Here is a 14,818-nt window from a genome sequence, read left to right as displayed (position 1 = left end):
TTATTTTATCGAATTGTTGACTTTAATCTCACATCAGATTTAGTCACAGGTTTTATGATATTGCTCAGCTACTTATTTGTTTACTGAAATCCATAAGATTTCCTTTAGGGACCATTCTTTAGAGTTAGAGTGTTCAAAGTATTGAACCTCTAAAGCATACAATGTGCACAAGGTTTTCAATGTAATAATTGCCTTTTATCATTGAAAGGTTATGTTTGGGTCAAAAATGATCTGTTGTTTATTGTTATTTCTGTAATGGTCAGAAATTAATAATAAAAATGGATATATTTTTATAAGTTGCATATCACGTTAGCAAATTTTGTACGAAATGAGTTTTATAATTTTTGTAAGTTTGAATGAAACTTCACCAAATTTTGTATGAAACATGCTCACTCTAGGTTTTTTATCTAATATTTGCACAAAATGCTGCTGCTGTCTTTTACTTGATTTTACTTTTAGTTTGTTACCACTATCACTAATACTGGGTGGGGTTCCTGCCTCCCATAGTGGGCAGGGAGGTACATACTGTGTCTTCTATCCCCCTATATCTGTTTTCCAACTAGCTGTCTGTCTTTGTCTTGGAATGAGATTACTTGGTTTTGTCCTGGCCCTGGCCGGATACCTTGACTGGGAGGGAAACAGTCAAATGCATAGTTATTGTTTTGGGAGATGATATTTTTTTCCTTGTAAATCATCTCTCTGTTATGCATTGTATTATGTTTTCTTTATAGTATATACGATTTGTAAAACATTTGAGTGTATTCCTCTTAGTGGGGACCTGTGCTTTTGTCTGGATGAGACTTTTAGGTAATCTCAAACTAAGTGCTTTGATAGTGTGCTCTTGGAATCTACATCTGTTTCCTATTTGAACCAATTCCCTTTTGTCTTCTCTTTTCTTGGCCACTTTAATTGTATTTCTATAACTTTTTACTATCTTATTTTCTTCCTTTTTACTGGCGCTGATATGACCTAAATGTGTTGCAAGTGCCGTAAAACCCTTAAAAACAAAACAAAACCACTATCACTAATAGCCTGGATGGAATGGGGGAATCTCGACTGTGGGGTTCTTGTAAATAATCTCGCAGGAGTTTTTGCTATGAACTATTACCGTTATAGTAATGGCTATTTGAATATGTGATTTTTGATGTTTATTCTTGTGATTTGTGTGTGGGTTGGACTTTAACACATTCCCACGCCACTGCTTTTTCACGTTTCGCGCATATCATTTTCAGAATAGCTGTCAAAACCTAAGATGTATTACAAAATCGGCTATGCCTTTTTCATGAACTTATATTAGCCTAGCATATTATATATTTTTAAAAATCTAATAAAACAAGTATTTTTTTTCCATCTTATCTTGTGCAGTACATAAATTCATGATGGTGGAGAGTCTCAACATTATGTAGGGTTGATGATTATTCAATAAAAAAATAAGTTGTCCAAATTTTAAAGAATTTCATTCATAAATAAAAAAAAGATAATGAACTTTATGTAACAAGTGCAAGAAATACTTGACGAAAAAAATTGAAAACAGAAATACAAATTAAAATACAGCTATGTACAGACAGAAAACAACTTTGTGGGCTAAAAACTATGTTCATTCTTATATGCCAAATTTTGAAAAGGGCTTTTTGCACAAGAATGATTTTCCACTACATTTTTTTTGTTCTTTTTGCTCGAGCCACTGCAAAATGACAATCCAATTTTGTTTTTGGATGGGGTCTTCTAACCTCCCATGGTGGACAGATGTTTGTACCCTCTATTCTCCTATCTGTTCTCCATTCCATGTTGCTGTTAGTCTTTGCTCTGGATTGCTCACTTGTTTCCTTGTTCTCGCAGGGATCTTTAGTCAGAGTGAAGCAGTCAAATTTATAGACCCTTTTTTGAGAGATATTTTTATTTATTTTTTTTTCTTATAAATCATCACTCGATTAGATATGTACTATTATAGTTTTAGTTTTGAATATATTGTATGTACTTTATATGTATTCATAATCCATCGAAATGCTATCCATTGCTTGCGGGTGGTTGGATGGGAGCATCACCCTTGAATCATATACCTATGATGTTCGCATGGGTGTACGATCCGATAGTGATGTCGTTTCTTCTTCTCTTTACTAGCCTATCCTGCTTCTTTGGTTTGTGATTGTATTTTTGACAGGGGATATTTTTTTTCTGTAAATCTTCTGCCTGTTTGTTCTTGGTTATTTATAATTTAGCTTATGATATCTTTAGGTTATGATTTTGATTTACATTTGGACTATTTTTGTTAGATTGCTTGTTTTTTTGTTTCAGCGGTCTCTCATATAACCTCAATTGTGTTGGAAGAGACCTAAAGCAACAAACAAACAAATATCCATTGCTTGTACCTGATGGGACTTGTGAGTAATATTGAAATAGGCACATTGATGGATTGCTTTTGGCTCCTCTGTTGCCTATTTGAACCACCTCCCATAGTGGGCAGGGAGGTACTTGCTTTGTCTTCTTTCCCTCTGTACCTGTTTTTCAATTGCTTTCTGTCTTTGTCTTGGAATGAGATTACTTGGATTTGTCCTGATCCTGGCCGGAGTCCTTGGCTGGGAGAGAAACAGTTGAATGTATAGTTATAGTTTAGGGAAATGATATTTTTTTCCTTGTAAATCATCTGTCTGTAATGTATTGTATGATTTGTAACCATTTGAGTGTATTCCTCTTAGTGGGATCTTGTGCTGGTGTCTGGGTGAAACTTTTAGGTAATCTCAAACTAAGTACTTTGATAGTGTGCTCTTGGAATCTACATCTGTTTCCTATTTGAACCGATGCCCCTTGGTCTTACCTTTTCTTGGATGCTTTAATTGTAATTCTAGTACTTTTTACTATCCCATTTTCTTCCTTTTTACTGGCGCTGATATGACCTAATGTGTTGCAAGCGCCGTAAGACCCTTAAAAACAAACAAAACAAACTATTTGAACCAGGCTTCTTGTCTTTTTCTTTTGTACTTTTAACTTCAAATCTACAACTTTTCCCCTATTATCTTCATTTTTACTGGCAGTGACATATCTTAAAAGTGTTGCGGGTGGTTGGATGGGAGCATCACCCTTGAATCATATACCTATGATGTTCGCATGGGTGTACGATCCGATAGTGATGTCGTTTCTTCTTCTCTTTACTAGCCTATCCTGCTTCTTTGGTTTGTGATTGTATTTTTGACAGGGGATATTTTTTTTCCTGTAAATCCTCTGCCTGTTTGTTCTTGGTTATTTATAATTTAGCTTATGATATCTTTAGGTCATGATTTTGATTGACATTTGTACTATTTTTGTTAGATTGCTTGTTTTTTTTGTTTCAGCGGTCTCTCATATAACCTCAATTGTGTTGGAAGAGACTTAAAGCAACAAACAAACATTAAAAGTGTTGCTACTGCCGTATAGCCTCTAAAAACAAATAAAAAGCAATTTTCTTAACATAACTTGCAATCACATTCACCACTTTTATCTTCTTGATAGTCTCTACCACTGTCACTACTGTTACCCAACGCTTTATCACTTTCAGGTAAAATGTTGTCATTTTCATCACATGATAGAAAATAATAATGATAAAATTCTCTTAATTCATCCTATAGGGGAAATTTGTCTCTACGGTCTATTCCTAGGAAAGACTGGAATAATCCAGGCATCAGCCGCAGTACAGTGCCACAAATTGAGTTAGGTGAGGTGATTTGCTCAAGGCCACACAGCGCAGGGGTGGGTGATCGAACTCAGTACATTTCGGGTACAAAGCAAAGACCCTACTGCTTAGCCACACTGCCCCCTATTTGTTTTTTTGTTTTTTGGGGTTTTTTTTTATATCTTGTGATCTAAACCAGTTTGGAGGAGGGGGTGTCCTTGAAGAATTGCTTCATAATATGTACAAACACAACAATAAAATTGACTTTGTGAAAGCACATCAAAACATAACACAACCGTCTAAAAACCTAATTGTATTTTGCAATGTAATATGGTTTGTTGGGGTCCCGGTAACACAGTTGGTTGAGCTTTTGCTTCACACTTAAAGGGACCGAGTTCGATCTTGGGTGAAGTCTAGATTTTTTCCATCTCGCAATGATTGGGAAGCTGGGTCTGTTAGATCTGGTGGAAAGTACTTAGCGATAGACTAGCAAGCAATTGCTATTGTCCATTTTCACACTCACTATAGAAACTGGAATAAACTCGGCTTCATGGGTCTAATGGCTCTGAAAGACATCTTTTAAAAATACAGTTTGTTATTAATATAAAACATGTGAGGTTGGCAGAACAGCTAGCTTTTTCTGTATTTCAAAATCATATATATGTGATTCTATCAATCAGTTGATCTACACAGTGTTTTCTTATCAATTTTGTCTTAGTTTCAGCGTGAAAATTGCTTCACTTCCCACATCCAACATCTTTTTTGCAGAACCTTCGATATAATTGTAGATTTATAACGTTTTTGACGGTCCTATCACACTGGCTGGGGTTCCTGACCTCCCAAGTGTCTTCTACACCCTGTATCTGTTTTCCAACATGCTTACTGTCTTTTTCTTGGAATGAGATTACTTGGTTTTTGTCCTGGCCCTGGCTGGAAGGGAAACAGTCAAAAGTATAATTAGAATTTTGGGAGATGATATTTTCATCTTGTAAATCATCTCTCTATTATTATTGTTTTACTTATATGATTTTTAAACACTTGAATGTGTTCCTCTTAATGGGGACCTGTGCTTGTGTCAGGATGAGACGTTTAGGTGATCTCAACTAAATATACTGATAGTGTCTGGGTGGGGATCCTGACCTCCCATAGTGGGCAGGGAGGTACACACTGTGCCTTCTATCCCCTTATATCTGTTTTCCAACATGCTTTCTGTCTTTGTCTTGGAATGACATTACTTGGTTTTGTCCTGGCCCTGTCGGAGTCCTGGCTGGGAGGGAAACAGTCAAATGCATAATTATTGTTTTGGGAGGTGATATTTTTTTCCTTGTAAATCATCTCTCTGTTATGTATTATTATATATGATATTTTTAATGTATAATGTAAGCATTTGAGTGTATTCCTGTGTTGGATTTTGTGCTTTTGTCCGGATGGGACTTATAGGTGATCTCAAAACTAAGTACATTGGTGGTATGCTCTTGGAATCTACATCTGATTCCTATTTGTTCCTAGTTCCCCTTTGTCTTACTTTTTCTTGGGTGCTTTAATTGTAATTCCAGAACTTTCGACTATCCCATTTTCTTCCTTTTTACTGGCGCTGATATAACCTAAATGTGTTGCAAACGCCGTAAAACCCTTAAAAACAAACATACTGATAGTGTGCCCTTGGAATCTACATCTGTTCACTATTTGAACTAATTCCCCTTTGTCTTACTTTTTCTTGGGTACTTTATTGTAATTTTAGAACTTTTTATTATCCCATTTTCTTCCTTTTTATGTGCACTGATATGACCTACATGTGTTGCAAGCGCTGTAAAACCTTTAAAACAAACAAAATGTTCTATCACTTTTCTTTTATTGTGGCTGATTTAACCTAAAATGGTTGCAAGTGTTTTAGGTCTCCTAAACACAAGACTTATAGACCTCCAATCAATGTTGCTCATCTATTATTAAGCAATACTGTAAAGATTTGATGCATAATTTATTCCTTCATGTTCTGTATTGTGTATTCATTTAATGGTTTCCCTATGTTGCCATAAATATTTTATGTGATTGATCTCTCAATGAATTGTCATCTATATTGATTTTTATCTGGATCTTTTTTATTTTGCATGTTGAAAGGATGGTATATTTTAAAGCTGTATAGATGTTTTTCTATTCTGTTTCTCTTTTTTCTTTTTTTGCTGATGATGGTGTTTCAGTTATACTTATTATTTATCCTTTTGTTAACAAATTAAAATAAAATATGCGATGGATAGAGTTCCCCTCTCATCTGTCTGCTTCGAAGGAGCATGTATTTTAATCATTTTAATTATGCTGTCTCCTCTCTCGTTTTATATTTTTTGTTCCTTCTATAGAGTTGTGTATAATTGGGTTTGCCTGAGCCTTCCATGAGGTCTTTTGCTAATGCTGTTATAACCTCAAAGTGTTGCAAGCAATGTGAAACACCTAAAAATCCACTTGCCAGCTCATGATTTCTGAAATGGATGATAAACTACTATTTTGTTGTATTAATTGTTTGTTCAAAATCACATTTTTCACGTGACTACTGAGCTGCACAAATAAAGCTACATTTTCAAAAGTTCAATAGCTTAAACAAAAGAACAGATGACCATACGATTTGGTAACAGTAAACAATAGCAAGCAAATCTGAATATACCGCAAGACCAGACATTTTGAAATTAGGCACTATATCTTTGAATGTTACTTATACAGTGAATTTCTTTTTAATTTTGTTTTTGTAGTTCTGGGTGCTGGATGGGGTTCCTACCTCCCATAGTGGGCAGGAAGGCACTGACTGTGTCTTCTATCCCCTCTTATCTGTTTTCCAATTGCCTTCTGTCTTTGTCTTGGAGTGAGATTGCTTGGTTTTGTCCTGACCTTGGTCAGAGTCCTTGGCTGAGAGGGAAACAGTCGAATGTATAGTTATTGCTTTGGGAGATGATATTTTTTTCCTTGTAAATCATCTCTCTGTTATGTACTGTATTATGTTTTATTTACATGTATATATTTGATTTGTTAACATTTGAGTGTATTCCTCTTAGTGGGGACCTGTGCTTGTGTCTGGATGAGACTTTTAGGTGATCTCAAACTAAGTACTTTGATGGTGTGCTCTTGGAATCTACATCTGTTTCCTATTTGAACAAATTCCCCTTTGTCTTACCTTTTCTTGAGTGCTTTAATTGAATTCTATAACTTTTTACTATCCCATTTCTTCCTTTTTACTGGTGCTGATATGACCTTAAAATGTTGCAAGCGCCGTAAAACCCTCTAAAACAAACAAACAAAACATAGTTCTGGGTGGGGTTCCTGACCTTCCATAGGGGGCAGGGAGGCACTTACTGTGTCTTCTATCTTCCTATACCTGTTTTCCAACATGGTTTCTGTCTTTGTCTTGGGATGAGATTACTTGGTTTTGTCCTGGCCCTGGTTGGATACCGTAGCTGGGAGGGAAACAGTCAAATCGATAGTTGAGTTTTGGAAGATGATATTTTTTGTCTTGTATATCATCTCTTTGATATGCATGGTATTATGTATCTCTCGCAGTGGGGACCTGTGCTTGTGTATGGATGAGACTTTTATAATTACTTTGATAGCGTGCTCTTAGAATCTACATCTGTTTCCTGTTTGAACCAATTCCCCTTTGTCTCTTTTCTTGGGTGCTTTAATTGTAATTCTAGAACTTTTTGCTATCCTATTTTCCTCCTTTTTACTGGTGCTGATATGACCTAAAAAAAAAAAGCGCAGTAAAACCCTTAAAAACAAACATTATTTTAGTAGTAACCTTGTAATAAAATAACATATCGAAGGAGAATTAATTGGTTAAGCTTATTGTTTCATTAAAAAAAAAATTAAAATGCTCTGTGCATAAGTTGATATTGTGTGGGGTCTTCTAAACACCCATGGTGGGCAGAGATCACTTGTGTGCGTCTTCTACCTCCCATATCTGTTTCCCTTTCCATGTTGCTCTCTATCTTTGTTCTGGATTGATATTACTCGCTTATATTCCTGGTCCTTGCAGAGTTCCTTAGCTGGGAGGGAGACAGTCAAATGTCCTACCTTTTTTTTCCTTGTAAATCTCTGTTATATAATGTGATAGTCATTACTTTTGAATGTATTGTACATTGTAAACATTTAAGTGCATCTTTCATAGCGGAACTTTTAGGTAATGTTGGCGGATTGTTCATGGAATCTTCTGTTCCCTATTTGAACCAGCCTCTTTTGTCTTGCATTTCCTTTGGTACTTTTAATTTCAGATCTCTATCATCATCCTTTTTACTGAAACTGGTGCTAAAATTCCCCAAAACAACAAACAATAACAAACATAAGAGGATTTATGTGGCTTGGTATAATTTTGAAATAGAGAAACATAAATAAAATACACATCCTGTTGGCTTTGACATTACAAAGATATGGGTAGAATGAGTCCGACGTAACTTTATAAATCAATTGTTTTTGCAACATATTCATGTTATATCCATGATTTTGTCATTTTAATGCTTTAGAAATTGGCATAAACTCTTGAGGCCTTTATAATTAAAAGACTACCTTTTTAAAAAAATCATGATGTTCTCTGATATGTCTCATGGCATGAGGTGGCCAATCTTGTTAAATGTAAAATTACTACTTGAGATTTAGTGGGCTTTTTTTAAAACTTGGCAATCAATACTCAATTGTATACTCCGTTGAAATTATTTGATTTGCTGTATTGATTGATTTTTTAAAAATGAATAAGACTTTATATTTATCTCGGATTTCATTTTTGTCATTCCAATTTTTTTAATGTAAGTTGATTCCAATTTTGTGATGATTATCAATGTTGAATTTGTATTTTTAAATGTTTTTGTTGATGATTTTGAGAAGATTGATTTTAACTTGAAGGACAAGATCATATTTGATTGAAAAAATAGTTTTTAAAAGAGTATTATTGTCGCTATTCTCTCACTCATCAATTTCTTTTTCTTCTTTAATTAGAATTTAAAATGTTTTGTCTCTTATTAATGTACGAAATTGAACTCTTAAAACAGGATGCTGGTGTGACTACTGGTAAAACCCTAAACTCTCCCTGGGTGGGGTTCCTACCTCCCATAGTGGGCAGGGAGGTACATACTGCGTCTTCTATCCCCTTATATCCATTTTCCAACGTGCTTTCTGTCTTTGTCTTGGAATGAGATTACTTGGTTTTGTCCTGGCCCTGGCCGGAGTCCTGGCTGGGAGGAAAACAGTCAAATGCATAGTTGTTGTTTTGGGAGATGAACTTTTTTCCTTGTAAATCATCTCTCTGTTATGTATTATTGTATTTTTTATTTTAAATGTATAATGTAAGCATTTGAGTGTATTCCTCTTTGTTGGATTTTGTGCTTATGTCTGGATGAGACTTTTAGGTGATCTCAAACTAAGTATATTGATGGTATGCTCTTGGAATCTACATCTGTTCCCTTTTTGGACACTTCCCATTGTCTTACTTTTTCTTGTGTGCTTCAATTGTAGATTTATAACTTTTTTTAACTGCCATATTTTCTTCCTTTTTAATTGCGCTGAAATGTCCTAAATGTGTCGCAAGCACTGTAAAACTATTAAAAACAATCATACCTTTGCATTGTAAAGTAAATTTGGAGAAAGTGCCATTCAATCCTCAAACACAAAGCAAGGCAAACTGTTACAACTTCGGTGTTTTCATAATGAATTTTACTATTACTTCTTCCAACCAGAATTTAAGACTCACGGTGTTCATAACTTTGGTGCTGAAATTATAATATAATGTCTTTCTTAATTTGTCTATACTATAAAGACTTCTCTGTTATAAAAACAAATATAACAGGGTATTTGATGTTGTTTTTCACGAAATATTTTTTTAATCCTCTCATTGTTTGATTGTTTTTAGTATTATATTGTATTACATTTTATATTTTGTGTATTTATGTATTTATTTATTTATTTATTTATTCATTTATTTATTTATTTATTTAATTATTTATTTATTTATTACTATTACTACTAATATTACAACTATTACATAAATGTTATTATTATTATTATTATTATTATTATTATTATTATTATTATTATTATTATTATGATTATTATTATTATTATTATTATTATTTATTATTATTATTATTATTATTATTATTATTATTATTATTATTATTATTATTATTATTACAATGATTATTTATCATTTTAAATGTTTGATCTTGTCATGAAATATAATATTTTTCTAAATATGGGATTTGTTAAGGGTCTGACTTGGTATTTTATGTCTGGTAAACATTGAACGGTGATTGAGTTCAGAATTTTAATAAAAGTTATCAATTTTACACCACTTACATTTTATCTTAGTTTTTCATAATAAACCGGAAAATCCTCTCTTAAAGTTATTTTTATCAATGAAGCAATATATGGTAAGAGTGAACGATGGATCATGGGAGGATTTATGTCGGTTCACCTTTGCTGCCCATACTAATAATACTGTCCCTTTTTTTCATATTTGCAGCCACATGTCTCTGCTGAATCCTTGTGCTGGAATGATACCCTTAGGTTCCCCGTTTGAACTGAACTCCTTTTTTTTTTCTTGATTTCTTTTACGTGCAGATCTTTAACTGGTGCTGAAATCATCTTAAAGTGTTGCAAGCGCTGTAAAACCTCTTAATGCAAAATAGAAAAAAAAAATGTCATAAAGACTGAAATTATATCTATGATACAATTTTTTTACTGGCTCAAGAAAGAATTATTCTGATTTGGCTGGATGGGGTTCCTGACCTCCCATATGGGCAGGGAGGTACTTTCTGTGTATTCTATCCCCCTATATCTGTTTTCCATCATGCTCTCTGTTTTTGTCTTGGAATGAGATTACTTGGTTTTGTCCTGGCTGAGAGAGAACCAGTCAAATGTACAGTTAGTTTTGGGGTATGATATTTTTTTCCTTGTAAATCATCTCTCTGTTATGCACCGTGTAAACATTTGAGTATGTTCCTCTTAGTGGGGACCTGTGCTTCTGTCTGGATGAGACTTTTAGGTAATCTCAAACTAAGTAATTTGATCGTGTGCTCTTGGAATCTACATTTGTTTCCTATTTGAAACCAATTTCCCTTTTGTCTTGGGTGGTTTAATTGTAATTCTAGAACTTTTTACTTTCCCATTTTCTTCTTTTTTACTGGCGCTGATTTGACCTTAATGTGTTACAAGCGCCGTAAAACCCTTAAAAACAAAAACAAACTATCCCAATTTCTTCATTTTTTTTTCTGGTGCTGATATGACCTTAATGAGTTGCAAGCGCCGTAAAACCCTTAAAAACAAAACAAAACAAACTTCTGATTTCGAATGAACACATAACCCATTGTGTCAACTCTTGATGTCTCTTCTATCGTGAATCGTTCAGTAAACTCTGCAGCAGATAATCCCGTGCATCTTGGAAAAGCTGGATTAAATAATCTCCGTTTTTATGAAGACCAAAACGATGTACTTTTCTCTTCATATTATCCCACATTTTCTGGATTTGATTCATGTCAGGACTGACCGACGACCACATCCTTGCCTAAAATGATTGCCATACCTACGTAATTCAAGCAATGTGCGATGGTGTATTGTCATACATAAAAACTTGTGATTTCATTGTCTCCAATGTAACTGTAAGATAACAACAACATTTATTTTCACATGGATGTATTTTGGTCCCCCATGACACAGCCCTAAAGAACCACATCCTTCATTTCTGATTTGAATGATAACTTCTTTCTGAAAACGTCCATCGTTTTTCCTGCACTTCTATGTTAATTTGTAAATACCCTTTCGTGATATACCGAACCTGTGTGACTATTCTGCCAAATGCAGCTCAGCCGGAATATACCCAATCAAACGATCACGGTTCTCAATGCTTAGTCTTGGAATGATTTTTGTTAGTGACAGTATACTTACAGTTCAGAAAAAAGACTGATATTGTTGACATTTTGTTTATCAAATCACGTGAAGTTACGTTGATTTCAATAATGTTATTGAATTTCAAAATTGGTGTAAAATCCTGTGATTTAAGCACTTCCAGTTGCCCGCGGATTGCTTTCCTTAAAATTGTTACCTGCGCATATTTTTGCAAAGTCGAATTTTTTGTGTTTTTAATTCTAGCATTGTATCATTTGATTGAATGTAAAGATAGGAATATAATTACACAAATTAAATGGGTTATGAATTAACCTTTAAAATTATACATACTGGGTGGAATTCCTGGCCTCCCATAGTGGACAGGGAGGCACTTAGGAGGCACTTACTGTGTCTTCTATCCCCTTATAGATGTTTTCCAATGTGCTTTCTGTCTTTGTCTTGGAATGAAATTACTTGGTTTTGTACTGGCCATGGCCAGAGTCTTTGGCTGGGAGGGAAACAGTCAAATGTATAGTTATTGTTTTGGGAGATGATATTTTTTTCCTTGTAAATCAAATCTCTGTTATGTATTATTTCTCATTTTGAATGTACAATGTAAGCATTTGAGTGTATTCCTATTGGATCTTGTGCTTGTACTTGTAATTCTAGAATTTGACTATCCCATTTTCTTCTTTTTTACTGGCTCTGATATAACCTGAATGTGTTGCAAGCGCCGTAAAACCCTTTAATTTTTTTTTTTTTAACTGATACATAACACAACGTAATGCTTTATTTGAGTCAATAGATATAAAGTAGGAAATAAGCGTGAACTTACTTTTGCACATGGTTGACGACTTGACCTTGCTGTCCCATAGCCAATAACAATTTAAACAAGACATCAGAACTGGCATATATACGTCAGCTCAAATTGATCTCAGGATCAATGAGTGTTGGACAAAGATACTCAGAATCAATATAGAGTGACAGGACCCCGTTAAAATACATAGAAGTGAACTGGATGTGGTTGAAACGTTTAATACCTTGGCAGCAGCTCGATCAGCAGAATGGAACATATTATGCAGATGTGAAGGCTAGAATCAGATGGCAAGAGCAACATACCTTCACTTTAAGAATATCTGAGACTCTGGGATAGTGTCAAAACGCACAAAGATCATGCTGTTTAATGCAAATGTTAAATTAGCCTTACTGTTTCAGGTAGAGACATGGAGGATCACTAAGACAATAAAACCAGGAAATGACCGAACATGAGTGGGATCTTCTCAAGGCGGGCAGGAGGTTATTTGCTGTGTCTTCTATTCCCCCTATTATCTGTTTTTTCTGAGTCGCTTTCTGTCATTGTCTTGGAATGAGATTACTTGGTTTTGTCCTGGCCCTTGTCAGAGTCCTTGGCTGAGAGGGAAACAGTCAAATGTATCGTGTTAATTTTGGGAGGTGATATTTTTTTTTCCTTATAAATCATCTCTCTGTCTGTACTGTTATATATATTCCATTTTTGAAAATAAGATTTGTAAACATTGAGTGTGTTCCTCATAGTAGGATCCTGTGCTGGATGAGCTTTTTAGGTGATCCCAAACTAAGCACAATGATGGCATGCTCTTGGAACCTACATCTGTTCTCTATTTGAACCAATTCCCCTTTGTCATACTTTTTCTTGGGTCTTCAATTTTAATTCTCGAATATTTTTATTATCACATTTTCTTCCTTTTTACTGGCGCTGATATGACCTAAATGGGTTCCAAGCGCGTTAAAGCCCTTAAAACAAACAAACAAATTACAGTAATTCATCAAAAGCTGCCTCAAATTAGCCTGTGTATTCGTAAACACTGACTGATGGCATAGAAAGTGGATATGATACAGTCCGAGGAACCCGGCAAATAATGGATGGGTCTTGGTGGACAGGGGGCCACTTGCTGTGTCTTCTACCCCCCTTTATCTGTTTTCCGAGTTGCTTTCCGTCTTTGCTTTGGAATGAGATTACTTGATTTCTTGTTCTGACCTAGCTGGAGCCCTGGCTGAGAAGGAAACAGACAAATATGGTTGTATAGGTTTTGGGAGATGATATTTTTTCCTTGTTATGTACTGTAATCATTTTTTGTTTTGAATATTATCACGTTTTGTAAGCCTTTGGGTGCATTCTTCTCGGTGGGATCCTCAGCTTGTATCTGTATGGGAATTTTAGATGATCTCAAACAAACAAAAAATGTCCTGCGGAGCCATGAGGCCCATCCCATGGAGCCGGAGTTTATCCCAGTTTCTATAGCGTGAAGCGGACAATAGCTATTCCTTGCTACCCTTTGGATAGGTAGGACGCTTCTCTATCGCAAGTACTATCTGCCAGATCTAACAGACCCAATCACTGTTGACTGCTGGACAGGAGGGTCAGAAAATATTATCTCGACTGCACCCGGGATCGATCTCGGTCCCTTTGCGTGTGAAGCGTGTGCTCGACCAACTAAGCTATCGGGACTGTATGAAATGGAATTATAGTTCCACAGGGTAAATGAATTATTGACATATTGTGAAGCGCATTGAACAAGGTAAATCCATAAATAAATGTTCTTATAATAATAATGGCGATGATGGTGATGATGAGAAGAAGAATAACAACTTATAATAATAATAATAAATATAATAATAATAATAATAATAATAATAATATAATAATAATAATAATAATAATAATAATAATAATAATAATAATAATAATAATAATAATAAAAATAATAATAATAATAATAATAATAATAATAATAATAAAATATAATAATATAATAATAATAATAATAATAATAATAATAAATAATAATAATAATAATAATAATAATAAATAAAATTATATTATATTATATTATATTATTATTTATTATTATTATTATATATTATTATTATTATTATTATTATTATTATTATTATTAATTATTATCATTATTATTATATTATTATATTATTATTATTATTATTATTATTATTATATATAAAATAATGATATGATAATGATGATATGATATATTGATATGATATATATATATAATATGATATATGATGATATAATAATAATAATAATAATAATATAATAATAATAATAATAATAATAATAATATATAATAATATAATAATATAATAATAATAATAATAATGATAAGATGATATAAGATATGATAGATAAATATAGATATATATATAGAAAGAAATATGATAGATGAATGATAATGATAGATAGATGAAATAATAATAAAGAATGAAGATGAGAGGATGAGAGGAAGAAGAGAAGAGTAAGAATGAAAGAAATGAGAAGAA

Source organism: Berghia stephanieae, chromosome 1 (assembly GCF_034508935.2).
Source record: "Berghia stephanieae isolate SIO BIC M18660-M18661 chromosome 1, UCSD_Bste_1.3, whole genome shotgun sequence".
Lineage (NCBI taxonomy): Eukaryota > Metazoa > Mollusca > Gastropoda > Nudibranchia > Aeolidiidae > Berghia > Berghia stephanieae.
Note: the sequence above shows the minus strand (reverse complement) of the source record.